Raw genomic sequence first — 27557 nt, 5'->3', positions numbered from 1 at the left:
GCAGTATTCCCCATAGTCATCCTGCAAAAGAGCATGATTCCAGGAATCTGCACAAGATAGTTCCCCCTTATAAGGAGGGGGATGACATTAACAAGTGGTTTGCTGCACTTGAGAGGGCCTGTGTTGTACAGGATTTCCCTCAAAGGCAGTGGGCTGCTATCCTATGGCTATCATTTAGTGGAAAAGGTAGGGATAGGCTCCTTACTGTGAAAGAAAATGATGCCAATAATTTTACAGTTCTTAAGAATGCACTCCTGGATGGTTATGGCTTAACCACTGAACAGTACAGGATAAAGTTCAGAGAGACCAAAAAGGAGTCTTCACAAGACTGGGTTGATTTCATTGACCATTCAGTGAAGGCCTTGGAGGGGTGGTTACATGGCAGTAAAGTTACTGATTATGAAAGCCTGTATAACACAATCCTGAGAGAGCATATACTTAATAATTGTGTGTCTGATTTGTTGCACCAGTACCTGGTAGACTCTGATCTGACCTCTCCCCAAGAATTGGGAAAGAAGGCAGACAAATGGGTCAGAACAAGGGTGAACAGAAAAGTTCATACAGGGGGTGACAAAGATGGCAATAAGAAGAAAGATGGTGAAAAATCTCAAGATAAGCATGGGGATAAGGGTAAAACCAAAGATCCCACTTCAAATCTTAAACACTCTTCAGAGGGTGGGGATAAAACTAATTCTTCCTCTTCTTCTCAACCTGCACACATTAAAAAGCCTTGGTGCTTTGTGTGTAAAAACAGAGGCCATAGGCCAGGGGATAAGTCCTGTCCAGGTAAACCCCCTGAGCCTACCACCACTAATACATCAAGCTCTAGTGCCCCTAGCAGTAGTGGTACTAGTGGTGGGACTGCTGGCAACAGTCAAGTTAAGGGTGTAGTTGGGTTCACTTTTGGGTCCATAGTAGAAACTGGGGTAGTCACTCCCAAGACAGTTTCTGTCACACCTAGTGGCATTGGCCTTGCCACACTGGCTGCTTGTCCCCTTACAATGGATAAGTACAGGCAGACAGTTTCAATAAATGGTGTTGAGGCCTTGGCCTACAGGGACACAGGTGCCAGTTTCACTTTGGTGACAGAAAACCTAGTGCACCCTGATCAACACATCATTGGACAACAGTATAAGATTATTGATGTCCATAACTCCACTAAGTTTCTTCCCTTAGCTATAATTCAGTTTAGTTGGGGTGGAGTTACTGGCCCTAAGCAGGTGGTGGTATCACCTAGCTTACCTGTAGACTGTCTCTTAGGTAATGACCTAGAGGCCTCAGGTTGGGCTGATGTAGAGTTTTATGCCCATGCAGCCATGCTGGGAATCCCTGAGGAATTGTTCCCTCTCATTTCTACTGAAATGAAAAAGCAAAGGAGAGAAGGCCTGAAAACTCAGGAACCCTCTCCATCAACAGGTAAAAAGGGTATCACAGTATCCCCTAACCACCCTACCATTCAGGATACCATTCCTGTGGTGGGAGAAACCTCTCCTGGGGTGGCACCTGTTCCAAGGGAATCATCAGTTGGCAAAACTGTACTCCCTGAGGTGGAAGTACCTCTCTGTGGGATAACTAACATTGGTGAGAAAAAGAGCACCATTTTAGGTAACATGGAGCATCCCTCCAACCCTCCCAGAGAAACTTTAGTGCAGAAACTCTGCACTGCCTCACAACACTTAGGACAGCATCCCTGCCCTAGTGTGGAGCTGATAGGACAGCATCCCTGCCCTGCTCCAACCCAAGAGAAACAGCATCCCTGTTCTCTCTTCCAGCCATATGGACAAAGTTTTTGCCCAGCTATGGCTTTTCTGAGACAGCATCCCTGTCTGGCATTTCCATCACTACAAATAGGTTCAGTGGACAATTCCCACTGCTCTAAACTAAAACTTACTGATAGAAACTCTGAAAATACATCTTCACATTGTTGCTTAGCTAAAAAACTTCAAACAGGGTGGTTTACATCCCCACAGGGAAGTAACCATATAGTGGATGATAAAGGGAGTAACCAGTCTATTGCAGAGCTACTCTCTAATTATCACCACTTAGACAATAAAGTCTCAACTGGCCAAGGTTAGCCTTATTGTCCTTCGTTTGGGGGGGGGGTTGTGTGAGAAGGTAGCCTCTTTCTAGCCTTGTTACCCCCACTTTTGGCCTGTTTGTGAGTGTATGTCAGGGTGTTTGTCACTGTTTTCACTGTCTCACTGGGATCCTGATAGCCAGGCCTCAGTGCTCATAGTGAAAACACTATGTTTTCAGTATGTTTGTTATGTGTCACTGGGATCCTGCTGGTCAGGACCCCAGTGCTCATAGGTTTGTGGCCTATATGTATGTGTCACTGGGACCCTGTCACACAGGGCCCCAGTGCTCATAGGTGTGCATGTATGTGTTCCCTGTGTGGTGCCTAACTGTCTCACTGAGGCTCTGCTAACCAGAACCTCAGTGGTTATGCTCTCTCATTACTTTCAAATTGTCACTAACAGGCTAGTGACCAATTTTACCAATTTACATTGGCTTACTGGAACACCCTTATAATTCCCTAGTATATGGTACTGAGGTACCCAGGGTATTGGGGTTCCAGGAGATCCCTATGGGCTGCAGCATTTCTTTTGCCACCCATAGGGAGCTCTGACAATTCTTACACAGGCCTGCCACTGCAGCCTGAGTGAAATAACGTCCACGTTATTTCACAGCCATTTTACACTGCACTTAAGTGACTTATAAGTCACCTATATGTCTAACCTTTACCTGGTAAAGGTTAGGTGCAAAGTTACTTAGTGTGAGGGCACCCTGGCACTAGCCAAGGTGCCCCCACATTGTTCAGAGCCAATTCCCTGAACTTTGTGAGTGCGGGGAAACCATTACACGCGTGCACTACATATAGGTCACTACCTATATGTAGCTTCACCATGGTAACTCCGAATATGGCCATGTAACATGTCTATGATCATGGAATTGCCCCCTCTATGCCATCCTGGCATTGTTGGTACATTTCCATGATCCCAGTGGTCTGTAGCACAGACCCTGGTACTGCCAAACTGCCCTTCCTGGGGTTTCACTGCAGCTGCTGCTGCTCCCAACCCCTCAGACAGGCATCTGCCCTCCTGGGGTCCAGCCAGGCCTGGCCCAGGATGGCAGAACAAAGAACTTCCTCTGAGAGAGGGTGTAACACCCTCTCCCTTTGGAAAATGGTGTGAAGGCAGGGGAGGAGTAGCCTCCCCCAGCCTCTGGAAATGCTTTCTTGGGCACAGATGTGCCCAATTCTGCATAAGCCAGTCTACACCGGTTCAGGGACCCCTTAGCCCCTGCTCTGGCGCGAAACTGGACAAAGGAAAGGGGAGTGACCACTCCCCTGACCTGCACCTCCCCTGGGAGGTGTCCAGAGCTCCTCCAGTGTGCTCCAGACCTCTGCCATCTTGGAAACAGAGGTGCTGCTGGCACACTGGACTGCTCTGAGTGGCCAGTGCCACCAGGTGACGTCAGAGACTCCTGCTGATAGGCTCCTTCAGGTGTTAGTAGCCTATCCTCTCTCCTAAGTAGCCAAACCCTCTTTTCTGGCTATTTAGGGTCTCTGTCTCTGGGGAAACTTTAGATAACGAATGCATGAGCTCAGCCGAGTTCCTCTGCATCTCTCTCTTCACCTTCTGATAAGGAAACGACCGCTGACCGCGCTGGAAGCCTGCAAACCTGCAACATAGTAGCAAAGATGACTACTGCAACTCTGTAACGCTGATCCTGCCGCCTTCTCGACTGTTTTCCTGCTTGTGCATGCTGTGGGGGTAGCCTGCCTCCTCTCTGCACCAGAAGCTCCGAAGAAATCTCCCGTGGGTCGACGGAATCTTCCCCCTGCAACCGCAGGCACCAAAAAGCTGCATTACCGGTCCCTTGGGTCTCCTCTCAGCCTGACGAGCGAGGTCCATCGAATCCAGCGACGCTGTCCAAGTGACCCCCACAGTCCAGTGACTCTTCAGCCCAAGTTTGGTGGAGGTAAGTCCTTGCCTCACCTCGCTGGGCTGCATTGCTGGGAACCGCGACTTTGCAGTTACTCCAGCCCCTGTGCACTTCCGGCGGAAATCCTTTGTGCACAGCCAAGCCTGGGTCCACGGCACTCTAACCTGCATTGCACGACTTTCTAAGTTGGTCTCCGGCGACGTGGGACTCCTTTGTGCAACTTCGGCGAGCACCGTTTCACGCATCCTCGTAGTGCCTGTTTCTGGCACTTCTCCGGGTGCTACCTGCTTCAGTGAGGGCTCTTTGTCTTGCTCGACGTCCCCTGTCTCTTCAGGTCCAATTTGCGACCTCCTGGTCCCTCCTGGGCCCCAGCAGCGTCCAAAAACGCCAAATGCACGATTTGCATCTAGAAAGGCTTGTCGGCGTCTTTCCGGCGGGAAAACACTTCTGCACGACTCTCCAAGGCGAGAGGGATCCGTCCACCAAAGGGTAAGTCTCTAGCCTTTTTCGTTTCTGCAGAAACCTCAGCTTCTTCTGTCCAGTTGAAGCTTCTTTGCACCCGCAGCTGGCATTTCCTGGGCATCTGCCCATCTCCGACTTGCTTGTGACTTTTGGACTTGGTCCCCTTGTTCCACAGGTACCCTAGATTGGAAATCCACAGTTGTTGCATTGCTGGTTTGTGTCTTTCCTGCATTATTCCTCTAACACGACTTCTTTGTCCTTAGGGGAACTTTAGTGCACTTTGCACTCACTTTTCAGGGTCTTGGGGAGGGTTATTTTTCTAACTCTCACTATTTTCTAATAGTCCCAGCGACCCTCTACAAGGTCACATAGGTTTGGGGTCCATTCGTGGTTCGCATTCCACTTTTGGAGTATATGGTTTGTGTTGCCCCTATCCCTATGTTTCCCCATTGCATCCTATTGTAACTATACATTGTTTGCACTGTTTTCTAAGACTATACTGCATATTTTTGCTATTGTGTATATATATCTTGTGTATATTTCCTATCCTCTCACTGAGGGTACACTCTAAGATACTTTGGCATATTGTCATAAAAATAAAGTACCTTTATTTTTAGTATAACTGTGTATTGTGTTTTCTTATGATATTGTGTATATGACACTAAGTGGTACTGTAGTAGCTTCACACGTCTCCTAGTTCAGCCTAAGCTGCTCTGCTAAGCTACCATTATCTATCAGCCTAAGCTGCTAGACACCCTATACACTAATAAGGGATAACTGGGCCTGGTGCAAGGTGCAAGTACCCCTTGGTACTCACTACAAGCCAGTCCAGCCTCCTACAGGGTTGTATGTGTATGTGCAGTGGGCATGCTTAGGTGATGGGTGTCCATGCTTTGTGGACGCATGCAGGGCTAGGTGTTGGGATGGGTGGGTTGTGATGGTGAGACATTTGCAAGGAGTAGGTGTGATGGGGGTGGGGGTGAGGGTGGGGGTATGAGTTGGCATGCAGGTGGGGTGGGGGGAAGAAGTAGTGAAGATTTGACTTACCAGAGTCCATTCCTCCGCCTACTCCAGTGAGGCCCTCAGGATGCAGGATGTTCAAGACTTGTTCCTCCCATGTTGTAAATTCTGGGGGAGGAGGTGGGGGTCCGCCGCCAGTCCGCTGCACCGCGATGTTGTGCCTGGATACCATGGAACGCACCTTCCCCCGTAGGTCGTTCCACCTCTTCCTGATGTCGTCCCGATTTCTTGGGTGCTGTCCCACAGCGTTGACCCTGTCGACTATTCTGCTCCATAGCTCCATCTTCCTGGCAATGGTGGTGTGCTGCACCTGTGCCCCAAACAGCTGTGGCTCTACTCATACAATTTCCTCCACCATGACCCTGAGTTCATCATCAGAGAACCTGGGGTGTCTTTGCGGTGCCATGGGGTGGTGTGGGTGATGTGTAGGGTGGATTGTGTGGTGCTAAGTGTGGTGATGTGTATTGTTGTGTTGTGTGAAGTGCGTGCAAATATTGCTGGGTGACAGTGAATTGGGCGTCTGGGTGCTCGGATGTCTTTTCTCGGTGCGTGTTCACGAATCTCTGGGAGTGGAGGTTTGTGGGTGATGTGGGTGTGTATTTTATATTGTAATGGGTGTGTGGGAGTGGTGTGTGTATGTGTATCAGGTGTGTGTATTTTGAATTGTCCAATGTGGTTGTATTTTGTAAGTGTGTGTGTATTCGTGTGTCGTGATAGTGTGGGCTTATTTCTGTTGGCGTGACGGTGGAGGTTTGGTCATTGCCAGTTTCTCGCTGCCCTTTGGTGTGGCGGACTTTTGTGGATGTCAGTATTTTGGCGGTTTGACTGTTGTGGGTCAGAATGACCGTGGCGGTTTACCGCGGCCACGGCGGTGTTATGGCGGTCTTCTGAACGGCGGTAAGCGCCTTTTACCGCAGAGGTTGGAATGAGCACCTATATGTCCTACCTTATCCATACACTGCACCCTGCCCTTGGGGCTACTTAGGGCCTAACTTAGTGGTGTCTTACATGTAAGAAAAGGGAAGGTTTAGGCCTGGCAAGTGGGTACACTTGCCAAGTCGAATTTACAGTTAAAACTGCACACACAGACACTGCAGTGGCAGGTCTGAGACATGATTACAGAGCTACTTATGTGGGTGGCACAACCAGTGCTGCAGGCCCACTAGTAGCATTTGATTTACAGGCCCTGGCTCCTCTAGTGCACCTTACTAGGGACTTACTAGTAAATCAAATATGCCAATCATGGATAAACCAATCAACCATACAATTTACACAGAGAGCATATGCACTTTAGCACTGGTTAGCAGTGGTAAAGTGCTCAGAGTTCAAAAACCAACAGCAACAGGTCAGAAACAATAGGAGGCAGGAGGCAAAAAGATTGGGGATGACCCTGCATAAACTAAAAAGTCCAACAATAAGAAAGCATGTTTCTTGTGTATCGGATTACTGTATTTATGATTTAAAATGTCCATGTAATAAATTTTACATAGGCAGTACGATACACATGGCTAAAAAACGTATCCTGGAACATATGAGAGCAATTAGGAACGAAGGCAAGTCATATCCTGTGGCTAGGCATTTCAAGGAATGTCATGACAAAAATGTAAACAAATTACAGTTTATGGTTTTTGAGAGGATCTTAATGAGAGTAAGAGGTGGAAACAGGACTTTGGATTTGAGAAAACTGGAATCCAGGCTGATTATTAAATGTAATACGATGGACCCCATAGGGATGAATAAGGATGAAGAATTATCTGTACATTTGCATTAACTAGTCGTGAAATCAGCATTAGTTTTTTCAGATATAATTATTTAGATTCAGTATTAGTAATTTTATTGTTTGATTTTTGTATGGTCTGATATTATTAATGTTTCCTCTTTTCTATCTCTTGACAGGAATTTAAACTGATTATATAAAAGCAAGAGAGCTATTATATTGATATAACCCAAGGACTGTACGAATGGTATGGTTTTGAGGAAGTCCATTAACTACAAGAGGTATGATTATTTAGGTGAAACATTATGGAACTGATGCATTTAGAATATGAAGTAATTTTGGAGAATACATGAAAAGTTAATTGTTATAATTTTATAAGAAGTGAAAGTGTATAAACAAGTGAGTTATAATTACTTGGATAATACTGTGAATAGGGTGGATTTCAATGTTTTATTGAGGTTATATTCTTGGTACTTGAAGTATATTCAAATATGGCAGCCATTAGTGTATAAAGGAAATTTAGTCAGTTTTTTATGTTGATGTTTTGGGTAGCATGTAAAATGGAGAGAGAAACGGGGCTGAAGATGTCTCCGTGAACAAGGGAGCAATGTCTCCTGAAACGCGTTAGAGTAAGAGTTATTTTTTGCTGTTTTTTTATTCTGCCACATTAAATTTATTTTTTGCCAGTGACACAGTGGCTGTAACCCTTTCTTCTTTTTAAGAAGTAATTTGTTGATGTACATGTACGTATATATATTGAAATATTTGATTACAATTATTTGATTTAGATTATATTACATTTAAGCATAATAATATTTCAAATAGATTATTTTACAGTCTATATTTATGAAAAAAATAGTCTTACCTTGTCTTGGATAACAATCCCTTCCATGTTATTCTTGACACAATATGTTTTTTATTCTTATAAAAAGAATAGCAAGGCTATTTTAAGGTAAACAATATTTGTGACTCAATATTTAGGTGTCTTCATATGTTTGTACACTAAATTTTGTCATACAACTGTCACTGGGAGCTAATCCTCAGTTACATTTAGTTTGGATATAACCTTACTGGAATAGTATTCAATATGTTATGGTGCACAGGTGTTCTTCGATGGCTCTAGCTTGATTTGATTTTACTTCATTTTACTTTACCATACCGCAATATAACTCCCATCTGTCGGTACCTTGGATTCATGATGGTCTCATCTTTACTGTCACAAACTTTAATATATTATCACAAGCTTGTGGTTGATTGTTTTCATAATAGTGCGATCCAGCCCAGCATCTCGAATCTCACCATCATCTGTTTCAGAACTGCAAATAAATAATGGCAGCCGAACGTATTGAATACCTTCTCTAAATACACAGACACTGGGCACAGTGCCATCAGTGAGGCGTCCTCGTTTACATGATAAAGTATTTAAATATTTGTCGACATTTTCCATCCTGGGATGAAACCACACAGATTAGAGAAATCGTGTTCCAAGCATTTTTCTCAGGATGTTATAATCTTAATTTAGCATAGACAGTGGGTGGAATGATTTTTAAAAAAAAAATATTTTATTAATTTTATGTTTCAGATGTACCTTACAAGTTGTACAATTATCAACAACAGGATCCCTTTGATCTGCATGAAAAACATATAACGACCCCAAACTCCACACATTAGATATGTCTCGGACCACTTCTTAACCTTCTGAAACATTACTTGCTGCAATGGCTGGAAGCTATAGCGTGTGTTACATATCTGAGGGGTTGCGCACTAGTAACCGGAGTGGGCCTTTTACTGCTGGGCGTGTCTCCTGGTAGTGGCCGAATGTGGGCCTAGTAGCTGTTTATGATGACGGATGTTGAATGTCGCCCTGTGTGTTATGAATATTCTTGCGGTGGTGAGCTAGTGGGTCGTCAGCACGGGGGGGGGTGGGCGAGCCCATTCGACGACGGCATGCCGCCACCTGAATTGAGCCTTCGCGTGGGGTGTGCGGGGGGGGTTTGTGCTGCGCTCGTCCAAGCCGTGTATTCCCCTGTTCATGGGGGCTTATCATCATTTTTGGCCTCGAGTTTAGTTACCAGTATTCCTCAGGCGTCACCCCGTGTGTGTTGCTGTCCCTCCCGCACCAGCCTTTTTAGTACCTGGTGCTCCGTGCGGGTCCAGCGTAGTGTTAGAATGCGCCGAGAATTCAGATCGGGCGCTGAGGGCGCCTTCCAATGCATTGCGATCAATCTTTCATACATGAAACAGGCTAGGTCTACGAATTTGTGCAAGTATCCTTGCTTTTTAGCTCTTGTCCTCAGCCCCAATAGACAGGACTTAGGGTCTGCTGTCAATTCGAGCCCCGTTAGTTCGGAGATTACCTGCACCACCTCTGTCCAGGCTCTTTGTATGCTAGGGCACTCCCAGACCATGGGATAGAAATGTGCAGGCGCCGCTTTGCATCTAGGGCATGTCGGCTCAGAGTCGGGAAACATCCTCTTTATCCTGGCCGGGGACAAGTATGTTTGATGTATGAAGTTGAACTGAGTATATCTAAATCTGGAGTTCCTTGACAGTCCTCGGGCATGATACAGAGCTTTCGGCCACTCGGCTTGTGCAATCGGGTCGGGAAGGACGGCATTCCATCTCTCCCTGGCTCTCTCCGCGTGCGGCTCGGGGGGTTTATTAAGGATTTTATACAGACTTGATGTTACTTTTGTTTGGGCATCATGTTGTAGTATATGATGGATTACAGGGGAGGAGACTGGTTCTGTGGTGCCTGCCCCCCACGTTCGTTTAATTGCATGACATATGGCGTGGTATGCCAGGAATTGGCCGGGACTTACCTCAGTGAGGGCCCGCAAGGCCTCGAAGGACATCAGCTTTCCGTCCTCGAAGCAGTCACCCACTGTGTGTATTTCTGCCTCTGTCCACACTGTCAGCGCTTGCGTGCCAGCCCCTATCCACCCCGGGAGTTGCTCCAGCGGAATATACGGGGAGTAGGGGGCCCACTACCCCCACCCTGCACATATTTAGCCCAGCATGCGTGCGCCACTCCCAATAGCGGATTAATAGACTCCGTCTTGGGGCGTTTGGATGCCAGCCACTTTAACAGGGGGGTTCAGTTTAACCAGATCACCAGCTGCGCAGATTCTGCCAGCGCCGGTCTATGGATCCAATTCTGGACCCACTGCAACTGTGTGGCTGTGTAATAGCGTTCAAAGTTGGGGGCTCCCAGGCCTCCCACCTCTACTGGTCGTTGCAGCGTGGATAGGGCCACCCGCGGTCTGCCTCCGCCCCAAATGAGTTGTAGCAGCGCTGTATTCAGGTTACCAAAAAAGCTTTTGGGGATGATAATCGGTAAGGCCGCGAAGTAGTATAGCAGCCTAGGTAATATCAGCATGTTCGCGATCGCCACTTTCCCTGGCGGCGATAGTGGTAACTTGTTCCAAAACTGCAACAAGCCTTTTATGGAGGTCAGCGCCCTGCCCAGATTCCCATCTCTGAGATCTGCTGTACTATGGTATATGTTTATCCCAAGGTACTTGAACATTTCAAAGCACCATTTCAGACGCCCCAGCGGGGGAGCACCTTGCCTTTCGGGTGGCCATTTTACTAGCGGGAACGCACAAGACTTTTCCAAGTTTACCACTAAGCCTGACAGGTCTCCGAATTCAGCCAATAGTGATATTACTGAGGGGACAGCCTCGTAGCCTTTCCGGATATATATTAAGGCATTGTCTGCATACAGCGAGATTGTATGATGGATCCCGTTCCTGACTATTCCCCAGCTGCGTTCCATAAATCATATTTTTGCCGCTAGTGGTTCCATTGCTATCGCAAACAATAGTGGGGATAGTGGGCAGCCCTGTCTCGTACCCCTAGTGATCGGGAAACTGTCGGAGATCACCCTGCCCGTCTTCACCCTGGCTTGTCGGCTAGAGTACAGTGTCCGGACCCAGCGTATGTAGTTGGGACCTATTCCCATGTGGCTCATTGTGGTCAGCAGAAAATCCCACTCCAGCGTATCAAACGCCTTTTCGATATCGAGCGAGAGCACCATTTCTTCATGTGCATTCGGGGGAGTGTCTCCCATTATGCTCAGAAGTCTATGGATGTTCAAGAAGGTGCTGCACCTTGGTATGAAGCCGTTTTGGTCGTCGTGTATTATGGTGTGCATAATAGGGGCTAGTCTATTCGCCAATATTTTGCCTAGTATTTTGCAATCTAAGTTTAGGAGTGATAGTGGTCTGTAGGATTTGACATCCGTGGGATCCCGGCCCTGTTTGGGGAGCACCACTATCATGGCTTCTCTCTGGGATGTGGGCAGGCATTCATTAGTCCAGGCTTCTTCGAACACCTTCAGCAGGTGGGGCTTTAAGCAGGATGAATAGGCAGTGTAATACTCCAATGGGAGACCGTCTGTGCCAGGCACTTTGTTCCTGGGCATCTGCGCTAGGGCTAGTTCTATTTCTCCCAATGTCAGGGGTGCTTCTATTGTTTCCCTGTCGTTATGCGCTAACTCCGGCAAGTCGAAGCCCGCGAGAAAGGACTTAAGTTGTGTAGAGGTGCATGAGGTGCGTTTGGTATATAAATTTGAGTAATAGTCTCTGAACGTACCGTTTATCTTGGCTTGTGTGATAGCCATGCCATGTGCGCCGACGCCTATGGCCCCGATTGGGGATTGCTGTCTATCCTCACGTAATAGCCACGCCAGCATTCTGCTCGATCTATCCCCTTCTGTTTGCAGACGCTTTAGGTGATAGTTATAGTCGTGACATCGGAGTGTGCTGTCAGCCTCGTTATATTTTGAGCGCTTTTCTAAGAGGACTGTGTGGGGGATTTCCCCTTGCGCTACTGCTGTTTATGTCGCTCTGAGCTCCTTTTCTAATCTACCGAATTCCAGCTGGAGGGTGCGTCTTACTCCCCACGTGGAAGATATGCATTGTCCGCGGACCACCACCTTGTGGGCATCCCACTCTTTAGCACATATTGTTGCGGTCATGGCGTTTGTTTCCCAGTACTGGCTTATTGTGGATTTCACCGTTTCAGCAAACGCTTGGTCTTGTAAGGCCTCCACTTGCAAACGCCAGTTGGGGATCGCCTGGCGTGTCGTCCTGCCCCAATTTAATGTTACTCTCAGTGGTGGGTGGTCCGACAGTGTCTTCGCCAAGTATTCTGCCTCTCCAATCAGGGCTCCTATGTCCTGGGTGCCCCATATTATGTCTATTCTAGTGTGGGTTTTGTGTGGGGCTGAGTAGAATGAATATTCCCTCTGTTGTGGGTGCCCTAGTCGCCATATATCGTACAGCCTCATACCTCCTGCCCATTCCTGTAGGGGGCCTAGGGTTTTCCTATTTATTGTCGAGCTCGCTCGGGCGTGGGATGTGTCCAGTGTCTCAGTTGGGGTACTGTTAAAGTCTCCGCCCCAAAGGGTCGGTGCCATTGGTTTTGTCAATAGGGACGGTGTGAGTGATCCCAGGAAACCTGCAATCCCGCTATTTGGAGCGTATATGCCGACAACAGCTAGCTGTCTGCCGTCCAGCCGGCCCTCTGCTACCACGTATCTTCCTCCTTGGTCTATTTTGTGTGCTAGTAGAAGGAATGGAACCCCAGCCGCGATCTAGATCAAGACCCCCCTCGCGAAGGCTGAGTACGTGGTACCTATCAGCTGGCCCCCCCATCTCGCGTGCAACTCCTGTAGATCCGCTTCCAACATGTGCGTCTCTTGTAGTATGGCAATGTGTACTCCTAATCGCCTAAGGCGTGCGTGTACTCTGGATCGTTTACTCGGTGCTCCCAGGCCCCTCACATTCCATGTTACTATGACATACTGATTTTTGTTATTTCTCCCCTGGGGCGCCATGCAGGTTTCTGGGATATATCTCTGTGCTTGAGTTCCGGTCCTTGAGTTTAGCCCACCTGGGCGCTGCCCCTCTGATATAGCTGTGTATTAAAAAGGGCGTGTGCAGCTGTTTTTCTTGTGTTTTGAGTGAATCCGGCGCATGTGTGTTTACTAAACTACTAACCCCAACCACCCCAAATGGTTCCCCAACCCTACTAACAACTTGTGTGAATCTACTTAACCCATAACTATGTGAAGAACCCCGTATCCGATTGGATTTCCATGGTGGAGTGATCATTTCTACCAGATGTGGCTCTTTTACGGGGCTCACATCTTTCCGCAGACTGAGTCTGCTAATAACGTTAGGCGCCCCCCGGGAGGTGAGTCCGCTCTACTCTCCGCCAACGCGCCCCCCCACCCCGCTCCCCGCCCATCCCACATCGATCAGCTATTCGTTTATACCAAAGTTACTCGTTGCTGGAGGCGCCGCCAGCCCGGCCCCCCCGCCGCCCCGGGGCACACAGTGGCTCCCCAGTGCAGCCATTGTTAGTGCCATCAGTTCGGTAGGACAATTGAGTGCAGTTAAAGTTCATCCGCTGATCTGGGGGTGATCTTCGGCCCTCCCAGCTCTCCTGTTATTGTGGATACGGAGCTGGCTGTGTCTGAGTCTGTGACCGTGTCGGGGGGTTTCCCAGCCAACGCGAAGTTGCTTTGCATTAGCAAGGGAGTCTCTTTCAGTACCCTTGCTCTCTCTTCTGCTGCTTGTTGGTCGTTAGGTTGGCCTCTGGCTCGCCTCTTGGATCGCTTCCGTGAGGTAGAAGTTTGCCATTTCTCATCTCCTTCTGCGTCGTCCCGGGGTCGAGCCAGGCCCTTGGCATGCAGCCATGTCCAAGCATCCTCAGGGGTGGTAAATATGTGGGTAGGATCCTCCGATACCACCCTTAGTTTCGCTGGGAATATCAAGGCGTACTTTATGTTGTGTTCACGCAAACGCTATTTGATTTTGACATAGGAGTTACGTTGACTCTGCACCTCCTGTGTGAAGTCTGGGTAAGCATTGATAGTCGAGTCTTTGTATTTATATGGGCCTTTGTTGCGAAACTGTTGTAGTATTGCATCGCGGTCTCTATAGTTTAGGAATCTAGCGATCAGTGGCCTAGGCGATTGGCCTGGGCCAGGGTCTGCCTGGGACTCTGTACGCCCGCTCCACGGAGAAAAACTTAGATGGGGCTCCGTTTAACACCTCCTTGATAAGCCATTGTTCCAGGGATATTTCCGAGTCTGGTTGCCGCATGGTTTCTGGGAACCCCAGGAAGCGCACGTTGTTACGGCGTGCCCTGCTCTCCATCTCTTCTGATCTCCTCCAGAGCACTTTCAGCTCTGCGTCTAAGCGCTGGATCTGTTTTTGATTATCTTGGGCCATGGGGGTTAGATCGGATAACCCTTCTTCAGACGATTTCACTCTTTCCGCTAAGTTACGGTGGTCCACTCGCAGAAGATTTAAGTCTTGTGAGACTGCATCTATTCTGTTTTCCAAGTAGGATTTAGTGTCCATGATCGCCTGCAATACTTTCTCAAACTGTGCGGAATGTGACGTGAGGGTGTTTTCCAATGACTGTAGGGACAGGTTTGTCTGCTGGTCACTGGGTGTTGTTCCGAGAGCATTGCGGTCCGGGTTCCTGGATGCTTTGGCCCTGCCGGCCATTGTGGGTGACCAGAAGTTTCCTTTCTGGAATGTTGTCGCGCACGGCTTATCGCTAACCTCTCGACAGGCGAGTCTTGGCTGTTGCTCTCAGTGTGACGTGTACTTTTTGCCCTCCAGGTGTGGCGTTAGTTAGTATAGCCCGGCGGGAGCTTGTTCTTGTCTTTTAAGTGCCCAAGACATGCGACCGTGTGCTCACGAGACGGTACAGTGGTCGCCAGTGCTCCAGGGTTTCTCGGCGTGGGTCGCCCTAAAGCAAGATGTTGCGTCCCCCGCAAGGCAGAGACCTGTGTGTTCAAGTTAAAGGTTGGGGTGCAGGCCCTCCCATGGGCAGCGCCAAGGCCAGGCAGTAGTAGCGCCTCCACAGGGGGGGGGGGAGCAGCGACGGAGGGGAGTGAAACGAAGCGAGCCACTGAAGGGGGACGCGTGTTTAGCCTCCCACGCAGCCACCGGCGTAGATCCGGGGGCGTAGAGGGACGACAATTTCCTCCTCTATGCAGCAAGTCTATTGTACCCGGGTTAGGCCCCCCACTCACGGCACAGGCACGTCACTAGCGCAAGCCAGCCCGTGGGGGCGAGGGTAATAATATCTCCACTCAGGTTACCAGGGGTGGAGCATCTCCAGCGCCCAGGCAGTTAGCGTCGCCTTCTTTGAGCCTCCCGTCAGTAGGAGCAGGGGCCTGGCGAGGGGGGGGGTGAGAGTTGTTAGAGGTTCCCCCCCGCGCGGGCCAAACCTCCATCAGTAGGCCTCCCCCTCACCTCTGTTTCCACGACGAGTGCTCGGGCCCTTTTCTTATCCTGGACCCTCTTCTGGCCGGGATCCACCACGCGTCCTCCCCGCATGTGGGCGAGACCGCCCGGCCGATGGGGGGCTCGTTCCTCCTCTCCTTCACTCAGTCAATCCCGGCGGCACGGGCCGTGCCCGGGTCTTCGTTCTCGCCCCCGCGGGCGCATTGCGCGTTGCGGGAGCTTCAATCACTGCTCCCAGTCACTGGTCTCGGTCCGCAGGCCCGCAATCGAGGGCGGAGACTCGCGTCCCCAGCCCTCCGGTTCCCCGTGCTGAGTGGTGATTTATTTGGGCACAGGCGCCACCACGAGAAGGCTCGCCTGGGCCCTCCGGATCGGCGCCGCCCACTCGTGGCCTCGGCCAGGCTGAGGTCCGGCCCCCGGCTCCGTGGGCGACTCCCAGCGTCGTGGGCCCAGTCCGACCGGCGCGCAGTCCCCACAGGGCGCACCGATGCTCCCCGGGTGGACCGCCGTTCCAGGTCTGAATGCTGAATCCCGGGGAGCGCCTTGCAGGATGTTTTCGGCGAGCCTCGGACGGAGCACACAATTCAGGCGTCCATCCCGGCCGCCATTTTGGCTCCTCCCCCCCAGTGGGTGGAATGATAATTTATCATTTGCATCCCATCTTGGTTCAGGACCATACTAGCCTAGAATTAGGTAATTCGTCACCCTGCGCCTCTGTGTTTATATTCTGCCACATTTAATCCAAAGTGATATCAGACAATATCAGATTTATCTCTTGAGAGTGCACCAGTTCACCCTTACCATCTCATTTGCTACCTATCAAAGAGCCCGTTGTTTTATTAGCCAAGCAAACAATATTTCTGTTTTGTTTGCCTCAGCATGTTTTTTGTTCCTGTATTCCTTATAATTCATGCAACTCAATATTTCCAAGTCCATATAAATTGTGTATTTAATAACCTCTTATAATGATTCCTTCTCACTTCAGGTATGGATGTCGTGCTCTGGTTTTCCCTGTTATAGTACTGTTGGACCTGACATTTTGCCTTCAACCCTTCTGTTTTGTTGACTTTTTTGTTTTGTTGGCTTTAGGACTCTGAACACTTTACCATTGCTAACCAGTGCTAAAGTGATTGCGCTCTCTTTTTAAAACATGATAGAATTGGCTTATACCCATACCCAACTGGCATATTTAATTAACTTGTAAGTCCCTAGTATAGTAGCACTATCTGTGCCTAGGGCCTGTAAATGAAATGTTACTAGTGGGTTCGCAGCACTGAGTGTGGAACCCATTTAAACACATCTCAAGCCCGCCATTCAGCCTCTTTGCATTTTTGCGCACTGCCATTTTGACCCAGCAAAATAACCATTTTGCCAGGCCAAACCTTCCTTTTTAACACATACCCCTAGGGTAGGCCATGGATAGCTCAGAGAGCAGGGTGCAGTGCGTTTAAAATGTTTGATATGTACTTTTAATTTTTACATGTCCTGGAAGTGAAAACTGTTAAATTCTTTTTTCACTACTGCAAGGCCTAGCTCTCATATGGGATAACACTGGCTGGAATTAACTTGTTACATCTAATAATAGATACATTTGGTGCCTTTGGAACTATAATGAAAAATCCTCTCTCATGTTGAAGTCAGATTTAAAATTACAATTTTGAAAATGTCACTTTGAGAAAGATGGCATTTTCCTGCCTTAGTCATTTAGGCCCTCATTACAACCCTGGCGGTCGGTGATAAAGTGGCGGTAATACCGCCAACAGGCTGGCGGTAACTATCGTCAAATTATGACTATGGCGATTTGAACTCAGATAGACAGCCACTTTACCACACCGACCGCCATGGCGGAAACAACAGCCACCACAGCGGTAGCCGCCTACAGCCAGGCGGAAGTCAATGTTCCGCCCACCATATTAAGAGACACGAATCCGCCACCTTTTCTGGGGCAGTACCAACGACATCAAAAGCCTGGCGGAAACAGAACACAGAAGGGAAAGGACTCACCTTGGGAGACACAGGGAACAACCATGCAGGCATGGAGCCTGAACTTCAGATCTTCCCAATGATGTTCTACGTCCTGCTCCCCCACAAACCCCAATGACGGCGAAGACTACCACGGTGAGTACAGCTGCCTAGCATACAGGGGAGGGAGGAAAAAGAGAGTGACACACACACGCACAACACACATACCCACCAACAACACCATCCACACAATCAGATGCAGTAATAAAACATATTTACCCCGTACTCCTCAGGAATATTGCAAGGACAACAGGAATTGATGAAAGCAAGTGTAATAATATAAATACAGAAGAAATACAAAAAATCTATCTAATGGTATATACATGTGTACAGTTCAAAGGACACAAAGGACACTGCCCAGTCCTCAATGTGCGTGGGTCACAGGCCAAAGTCCCAGGCTCCACTTGTCACCTGCACCAACATGGAGAGAACATTGCCGGGGCATCAGTTGGAAAATAGGCAGGCACCTCATGGGGGCAGGGAACGGGGGGCACCTCAGCCGGCAGATGGAACAACAACACTGGTCCTGGAGGGGTCAACATGCCCTGTGCTTGGTCCTGGTGAGTGCAAGGCCACAGTCTCTCAAGTGGGTGACTTGTCCACATGCTCTGGAGGGGGCAACATGCCCTGTGCTTGGTCCGAGGGAGTGCAAGGCCACAGTCTCTCAAGTGGGTGATTTGCCCACATGCTCTGGAGGGGGCAACATGCCCTGTGCTTGATCCTGGGGAGTGCAAGGCCACAGTCTCTCAAGTGGGTGACTTGCCCACTGGCTCTGGAGGGGGCAACATGCCCTGTGCTTGATCCTGGAGAGTGCAAGGCCACGGTCTCTCAAGTGGGTGTCTTGCCCACGTGCTCTGGAGGGGGCAACATGCCCTGTGCTTGATTCTGGGGAGTGCAAGGTCACAGTCTCTCAAATGGGTGACTTGCCCACATGCTCTGGAGGGGGCAACATGCCCTGTGCTTGGTCCTGTGGAGTTCAAGGCCACAGCCTCTCAAGTGGGTGACTTTCCCACTGATTCTGGAGGGGGCATCGTGCCCTGTGCTCTTGATCTAGGGAGGCTAGGGTAAGTGGGTGGCTTACCCACTGGTTCTGGCGGGGTCATCGTGCCCTGTGCTTCTGATCCTGGGGAGGATGGGATGAGTGGGTGTCATACACACTCGTTCTAGAGGTGGCATCGTGCCCTGTGCTTCTGATCCTGGGGAGGATGTGGTGAGTGGGTGGCTTACCCACTGGTTCTGGAGGGGGAATCGTGCCCTGTGCTTCTGATCCTGGGGAGGATGTGGTGAGTGGGTGGCTTACCCACTGGTTCTGGAGGGGGCATCGTACCCTGTGCTTCTGATCCTGGGGAGTGCAAGGTCATAGTCTCTCAGCTGGGTGTCATTCCCACAGGATTTACAGGGGGCCGGCCGCGCAGCAGCCCATGGAGGCAGGATTACAGACCATCTGCCAGCAGTGACGGCTGCTCAGAGGTGGTAGTGGTGCTGCTGCAGCTGCTGGTGGGGGGAGGCTCCAGCCCATCCGAGGCAGCCTTGGATGGCTGTTTACTGGTGTTGGTGTTGGTGCTGCTACTGCTGGTGGGGGCAAGCTCCAGCTCATCCCCTGAAGCCTCGGATGGCTGCCCACTGCTGGTGGTGGTGGTGCTGCTGCTACTGGTGGGGGTAAGCTCCAGCCCATCCCCTGCAGCCTCGGATGGTTGCCCACTGCTGGTGGTGGCGGTGCTGCTGCTGGTGTTGGCGGTGCTGCTGCTGGTGATGGTTCTGCTGCTGCTGGTGCCGGTGGAGGGATGCCCCAGCCCATCCCATGCAGCCCCTAATGGCTGCACAACCATGGTTGGTGGTGGGGGCTCCGACCGAGTCTCTGTACCAGGCCCCTTGTCCTTCCTGGCAGCACTTGGGGCAGGCTCCTTGCCCTTATGGTAAGCAGCTGGGACAGGCTCCTTGCCCTTCCAGTCAGCAGCTGGGACAGGCTCCTTGCCCTTCCGGGCAGTAGCTGGGGCAGGCTCCTTGCCCTCCCGGGCAGCAGCTTGAGCAGGCACACTTTCTTTGAGGCTGGCTGGTGCCCTGGATCCTTTCCCACCATGAGTGGGTGTGGAGACTACTGGTCCCGTGGACTGGGTGGCTGAGGTGCTTGCCTGGGTTTTTGGCATCCTGGCCAGACGTGAAGGACTGGGGGGAGGGGTAGGGAAGAGGTCAATGGTGAAGAGGAAAAGCTTCTTAGGGGGACTGGGGCGGGACGAGGGAGAAGGTTTGGGAGTGGAGGAAGAGGGAGTGGTTGCAGGAGGTGTCTGTCTGCTGTGTTTGGGTGCAGATGCATGGGCTGGATGCTGTTGTAAGGTGGATGGCTGTTGGGTGTCTGATGTGTTTGTGTACCTTGGGAGGGGGACAGACACAGTGGGAGAATACACACAGGGGACGTGTTCATGGCTGTTGTAGTGGTGTCTGTAAGTGAAGTGTGTGTTCTGCTAGGTGTGGTGGTGATGCTGGTAGTGGACGATGGTGTAGTGCATGCAGGTGTAAGTGTAGATGGAACTGGGAGGGAGGAGGAGGGGGACACAGTGGAGGCAGTGGATGTTGGTATGTCTGCATTTTGATGGGGTTTGTGTGAGTGTCTGTGGGATGATGTGTGGTGCTTCTGTTTGCCTGTGTCACTCTTGTGTGTTGTCTTGTGTGCATGCTCGTCTGCCTGTGTGCTTGGGATAGTTTGGGGTTGAGGGGAATGGGATTGAGAAGAGGAAGTTGGAGGGGGGGGTGGAAACAGGGACAATGGCTGCCATCAGAGAGGAGGCCAGAGCCTGGATTGATCTCTGTTGGGCGCCAAGCCAGTGTGAATGCCCTCCAGGAATGCATTAGTCTGTTGCATTTGGGCTGTCAGCCTCTGGATGGCATTCACAATGGTTGACTGCCCTACAGAGATAGATCGCAGGACGTCAATAGCCTCCTCACTCAGGGCAGAAAGGCTAACTGGGGCAGGGCCTGAGGTGCCTGGGGCGAATGAGATGCCCACCCTCCTGGGTGAGTGGGCACGGGGCAACTCGCTGAGGGGCTGCTGGGAGGGCGTTGCTGGTACGGGGTGGCGGCTGTACCTGTAGCTGGGGTGGTCACAGAAGTGTCCGCCACCACCTGGGAGATTCCATCAGAGGAGGTATCTGTGTCAGAACTGTCCCCTCCTGGCTCCACCATGGTGCTCCCCTCGCCCTCTATGCCACTGGCGCCCTCACCGTCGGTGGACTCTGCCTCCTGGGTCCTGTGGGATGCAGCTCCCTCCTTCGCCAGTGCCTCTGCTCCTCAGCCAGATGATGCTAATGCACATAAGGACAGGGTGACAAAACAAAAAGGGGGGGAAGAGACAAAGGATACACTTGGTTAATGGCTGCACCAACACCACCGTTGGCGTACACACCACCGTCATACACAGGGAATAGCCCTACACACAAAGCAATGCACTACCAGTAATAATGCCAGCCACCAGGGCATGGGGAGGGGCACATACCGCCAACTGCAGCACACCTGAGACCCACACAGCACTGACCAGTAATGGATAACTACCAGCTAGGTGGCACGATTATCACTTCAGAAGCCTGCCCAGCAAAGTCAGGCCTGGTCTAGGGGCACCCACTGACACACATCCCCCACCCCAGTACCCCCTACCATCCGTAAGTTGTAATGATGGGAACCGTACTCACCCCCTTGTGGCTGCTGTGATGCCCTCAAGCACCCATCCAGCTCCAGATAGGCCACCGCCAGTATGCGGGCCATCAGAGGTGTCAGGATTCAACGGGCACCCCTTCCTCATTGGGAGGCCATCCCCAGCTGAGCCTCTGCGGTATTCTGTGTCAAGCGTCTCAGGTCCTCCCACCGTTTCCGATAGTGGGTGCTCCGCCTGCCGTAGACCCCCAGGGTTTGCATGTCCTTGGCGATGGCACGCCATATACCCTTCTTTTGATGGGCACTGACCTGCAGAGAAAAACACAAAGGAAAAGGTATCAGTCAGACAGTCCTGCCTGTTACACTTATGGCCCACCATACCCCTTCACATCGCCATTTGCACACACAGGGCCCAGCACACAAGCTGCACGCCGCACAGGGGACATCCATCAACCCCCCCTACACGAGGCCTTCATACACACACCACTCCATGCATTCATGTCCCATGCATCGTGCTCACAGTGTACTCACCTGTTGGTCTGGAGGCCCATACAGCAGTCCGTACTGGGGTAGGACCCCATCCACCAGTCTCTCCAACTCCGCCAAGGTGAAGGCAGGGGCCCTTTCCCCAGTCACACAAGCTTTGGTAGGTTCTAGACACAGGTCACAGCAGCACATGCAGTGTAGGTCTTCTCCTGTTGAAGGTCAGGGAGCAAGTGAGTGATCAGATAGAAAATGGCGGTCATGTCCGCGGCGGTGCATACCATCACCGCCGGCGTACATCACCATTGGCCACTGTACCCCATAGGACCCAATAATAACCAATGAGGAGTTGCACAGCAGTTCCTGACAGCCTACCGCAACGGCGCACAGCGTCAGTGGAATTACCTTACTTCCACCTGTCCCTCCACACAGGACAGACGGACGCCATTTCAGGGGCGGGAAGGCCCTGGATAATAACTGCTTCACAGTTCAAAATTGGATATACAAGACAAATGCCACTTATACATTAACATTTTACATCATGCATTGTAGTGTTGTGGCTACGATGTACAGTTTGTGACCTGCTCCTCACTCTTTTGCCCCATAGATTGCTACTGCTGCAGATGTATAGTAGATAGAGACATACCCCCATGTACAGACCCCGGGTGGACTTTGCAACAATGGAGGACAGGCACATCATCCTCACCTATAGACTTGACAGGGCCACAATCACAGAGCTGTGTGCACAATTGGAGCCTGACCTAATATCTGCTAACCGTCACCCCACTGGCATCCCTCCTCTTGTGCATGTCCTATCTGTGCTCTGGTTCTTTCCAAGTGACAGTGGGCTTGGCAGCTGGAATGTCACAGCCAATGTTCTCAATAGTGCTCACAAGAGTGTTGTCTGCCCTGATTAAACACATGTGCAGCTACATTGTTTTTCCCCAGGTGGAGGATTTGGCGACAGTGAAAGCTGACTTCTATGCAATGGAACATATCCCCAACATCATTGGGCCATTTGATGATACACATATTGCATTTGTCCCCCCCCCCCCGGGCAAAATGAACAGGTGTTCAGATATCAAAAGAGTTTTCACTCAATGAATGTCCAGATGGTGTGCTTGGCGGACCAGCACATCTTCCACGTCAATGCTATGTATCCAGGATCGGTGCATGATGACTTTATCCTGAGGAATAGCAGCATCCCAAATGTGATGGCCCAACTACAGAGACACAGGGTGTGGCTAATAGGTGAGCCCCCGTTCCCACCCAGTATATGTTGGGATATGGGTATGGTCTGGGCCATATGGGATAGTGTGTGGCTAAATGTTGTCCCTCGATATTTGCAGGTGACTCTGGTTACCCAAACCTATCATGGCTACTGACCCCTGTGAGGAATCCCAGGACAAGGGCAGAAGAACGTTATAATGAGGCACATGGGTGAGCAAGAAGGATTATCGAACGTAACTTTGTCCTCCTGAAGGCCAGGTTTCGGTGTCTACATCTAACAGGTGGATCCCTGTGCTATTCACCCAAGAAGGTCTGCCAGATAATCGTGGCATACTGCATGTTGCACAACCTGGCCCTGAGACGCCATGTGCCTTTTCTGCAGGAGGAAGAGGCTGGAGATGGCCATGTGGCAGCAGTGGACCCTGTGGACAGTGAGGATGAGGAGGCAGAGGATGAGGATGAGGACAACAGAACTGCAGTGATTCAACAATACTTCCAATGACACACAGGTAAGACAGTGTTACTTTATATTTCATTGTCATTTTATGGTTTATCTTTGTCACTGGCATACTGTTATTTCCCACGTCTATGCTCACGCACTGTACCTTTTGGCAACTCATTTTGCAGATGTTGGTGCCCCACTATCGCTCCTGGTGTTATCACTGCAGCCAACTACAGGTCTTTCCTATTTGAACATTTGTAGGAAGTTGGCTCTGTATGCACTGTTTCAAAGTAAGGAATAGTATGCACAGAGTCCAAGGGTTCCCCTTAGAGGTAAGATAGTGGCAAAAAGAGATAATACTAATGCTCTATTTTGTGGTAGTGTGGTCGAACAGTAGGCTTATCAGAGGGTAGTGTTAAGCATTTGTTGTACACACACAGGCAATAAATGAGGAACACACACTCAGAGACAATTCCAGGCCAATAGGTTTTTGTATAGAAAAATATATTTTCTTAGTTTATTTTAAGAACCACAGGTTCAAGATTTACAAGTAATACTTCAAATGAAAGGTATTTCATGTAGGAACTTTAGGAACTTTGAATTAGCAAAATAGCATATACAGTTTTCACATAAATGACATATAGCTATTTTAAAACTAGACACAGTGCAATTTTCAACAGTTCCTGGGGGAGGTAAGTGTTTGTTAGTTTTTGCAGGTAAGTAAACCACCTACGGGGTTCAAGTTTGGGTCCAAGGTAGCCCACCATTGGGGGTTCAGAGCAACCCCAAAGTTACCACACCAGCAGCTCAGGGCCGGTCAGGTGCAGAGGTCAAAGTGGTGCCCAAAACGCATAGGCTTCAATGGAGAAGGGGGTGCCCCGGTTCCAGTCTGCCAGCAGGTAAGTACCCGGGTCTTCGGAGGGCAGACCAGGGGGGTTTTGTAGGGCACCGGGGGGGACACAAGTCCACACAGAAAGTACACCCTCAGCAGCACGGGGCGGCCGGGTGCAGTGTGCAAACAAGCATCGGGTTCGCAATAGAAATCAATGGGAGACCAAGGGGTCTCTTCAGAGATGCAGGCAGGCAAGGGGGGGGGGCTCCTCGGGGTAGCCACCACCTGGGCAAGGGAGAGGGCCACCTGGGGGTCGCTCCTGCACTGGAGCTCGGATCCTTCAGGCCCTGGGGGCTGCGGGTGCAGTGTCTTTACCAGGCATCTGGTCTTTGAAGCAGGCAGTCGCGGTCAGGGGGAGCCTCGGGATTCCCTCTGAAGGTGTCGCTGTGGGGGCTCAGGGGGGTCACCTCTGGCTACTCACGGTCTTGTAGTCACCGGGGAGTCCTCCCTGTGGTGTTTGTTCCCACAAGTCGAGCCGGGGGCGTCGGTGCAGAGTGCAAAGTCTCACGCTTCCGGCGGGAAACGTGTGTTGTTTCAAAGTTGCTTCTTTGTTGCAAAATTGCAGTCTTTGGTGAACAGAGCCACTGTCCTCGGGAGTTCTTGGTCCTTCTAGATGTAGGGTAGTCCTCTGAGGCTTCAGAGGTTGCTGGACCCTGGGAACGCGTCACTGGAGCAGTGTCTTTAGAAGTGGGGAGACAGGCCGGTAGAGCTGGGGCCAAAGCAGTTGGTGTCTCTGTCTTCTCTGCAGGTTTTCAGTTCAGCAGTCCTCTTCTTCTTAGGTTGCAGGAATCTGAGTTCCTAGGTTCTGGGGAGCCCCTAAATACTGAATTTAGGGGTGTGTTTAGGTCTGGGGCGTTAGTAGCCAATGGCTACTAGCCCTGAGGGTGGCTACACCCTCTTTGTGCCTCCTCCCTGAGGGGAGGGGGGCACATCCCTAATCCTTTTGGGGGAATCCTCCATCTGCAAGATGGAGGATTTCTAAAAGTTAGAGTCACCTCAGCTCAGGACACCTTAGGGGCTGTCCTGACTGGCCAGTGACTCCTCCTTGTTTTTCTCATTATCTCCTCTGGCCTTGCCGCCAAAAGTGGGGCCGTGGCCGGAGGGGGCGGGCAACTCCACTAGCTGGAGTGCCCTGGGGTGCTGTAACAAAGGGGGTGAGCCTTTGAGGCTCACCGCCAGGTGTTACAGTTCCTGCAGGGGGAGGTGTGAAGCACCTCCACCCAGTACAGGCTTTGTTACTAGCCACAGAGTGACAAAAGCACTCTCCCCATGTGGCCAGCAACATGTCTGGTGTGTGGCAGGCTGTTAAAACCAGTCAGCCTACACGGGTAGTCGCTTAAGGTTTCAGGTGGCACCTCTAAGGTGTTCTCTAGGGTGTATGTTACAATAAAATGTACACTGGCATCAGTGTGCATTTATTGTGCTGAGAAGTTTGATACCAAACTTCCCAGTTTTCAGTGTAGCCATTATGGTGCTGTGGAGTTCGTGCATGACAGACTCCCAGACCATATACTCTTATGGCTACCCTGCACTTACAATGTCTAAGGTTTTGCTTAGACACTGTAGGGGCATAGTGCTCATGCACTTATGCCCTCACCTATGGTATAGTGCACCCTGCCTTAGGGCTGTAAGGCCTGCTAGAGGGGTGACTTATCTATACCTGTAGGCAGTGAGAGGTTGGCATGGCACCCTGAGGGGAGTGCCATGTCGACTTAGTCGTTTTGTCCTCACTAGCACACACAAGCTGGCAAGCAGTGTGTCTGTGCTGAGTGAGGGGTCCCCAGGGTGGCATAAGACATGCTGCAGCCCTTAGAGACCTTCCCTGGCATCAGGGCCCTTGGTACCAGGGGTACCAGTTACAAGGGACTTACCTGGATGCCAGGGTGTGCCAATTGTGGAAACAAAAGTACAGGTTAGGGAAAGAACACTGGTGCTGGGGCCTGATTAGCAGGCCTCAGCACACTTTCAAATCAAAACTTAGCATCAGCAAAGGCAAAAAGTCAGGGGGTAACCATGCCAAGGAGGCATTTCCTTATAACATTACTGTACAGTTGAATAGCAATGTTTGAACCTGGTTAACCCATACATACTAAAATAAGTTTTACATACTAAATACTTGTATTTTTTCAAAGGGTGTTTATTTAAGTGCTAAGAAGTAGAGGGGCAAGTGCAAAGGGCTGGGGTGATGATGGAGGAAAGTTCATGGTATTGTTCCAGTCTATTGGTAGCACAGGAGCATTGTCCAAGGGGACATAGGAAGGGGAACAATGGCAGTTCAGGGTGGACAGGGTGACAGAGTGGGACACAAGGGTGACAATCAGGAGAGTCTCATTTCCTGGCAGGGGTCTTGGCAATAGTCTCTGGCTTCTGCCTGGACTGCAGGGAATGTTTGAGGGGTGGTTCTCCTTCTGCAGGGGGAGGGGGGCTGGTGGCCTGTTGGTCCTGTGGCGGGGCCTCCTGTCCACTAGCGGCAGCGGAGGTGGAAGGCAGTTCAGATATCTGGCTAGTGGCAGGGGCCCGCTGTTGTAAGACTGCCTCCCTCATGATGTTGGCCATGTCTGCCAGCACCCCTGCAGTGGAGACCAGGGTGGTGTTAATGGCCTGCAAGTCCTCTCTGATCCCCTGGTACTATCCCTCCTGCAGCCACCTGTTCTCCTGCATGTTGGCCAGGATCTGGCCCAGCGTATACTGGGAATGTTGGTATGCTCCCAGGATCTCAGTGAGTGCCTCCTGGAGAGTCGGTACCTGGGCCTGTTCTCCCCCTGGCCCACAGCAGTCCTCCCAGTGTCCCTGTTGTCTTGTGCCTCTGTCCCCTGAACCGTGTGCCCATTGCCACTGACCCCAGGTCCCTGATTGTCTTGGGTGCAAGGTGTAGCCTGGGGTCCCTGTAGTGGTGGACACACTGCTGATTGGGTGCCCTAGGTACAGAGGTGTTGGTATGTTGGGTGGGTGCTGTGGTGGTGTTTCCTGATGGGGGAGGCTCTGTGGTAGTGTGTGACTGGACCTGGGTAAGTGACTGTCCAGAGATCCCTGATGGGCCAGGTTGGTCATCCAGGTCCAGGTGACCAGAGTTGCTGTCATCACTGTGGGCTGTAGTGCTGGCACCTCTTCGCTGCTGACATTGGCTGGTGTAGCTGTGAGGATGTAAATGCAGTGTTATTGTTTCTGTGTGTGATATATTGTGCATCAGTGGGTTGCCCTGTTTGGTTGTATTTGCCCTGGCAGCTTTCACTTGTGTAAGTTGGTATGTGGTAGGATATCTGATTCTCTCTAGTGTGCATGCTTTAGTGATAGGTGTCCATGCAGGTTAGTGAGTGGTGTCCATGCATTGGTATGGCATGCAGGCCTTGGCATTGTGATGAGTGATATGTGATGGTGGGGTGTGTGTGAGGTGGTGGAGTGATGGGAGTGAGGGTGAGGGTG

The sequence above is a fragment of the Pleurodeles waltl genome, chromosome 1_2 (assembly GCF_031143425.1).
Source record: "Pleurodeles waltl isolate 20211129_DDA chromosome 1_2, aPleWal1.hap1.20221129, whole genome shotgun sequence".
Lineage (NCBI taxonomy): Eukaryota > Metazoa > Chordata > Amphibia > Caudata > Salamandridae > Pleurodeles > Pleurodeles waltl.
This window is presented reverse-complemented; position numbering follows the sequence as displayed.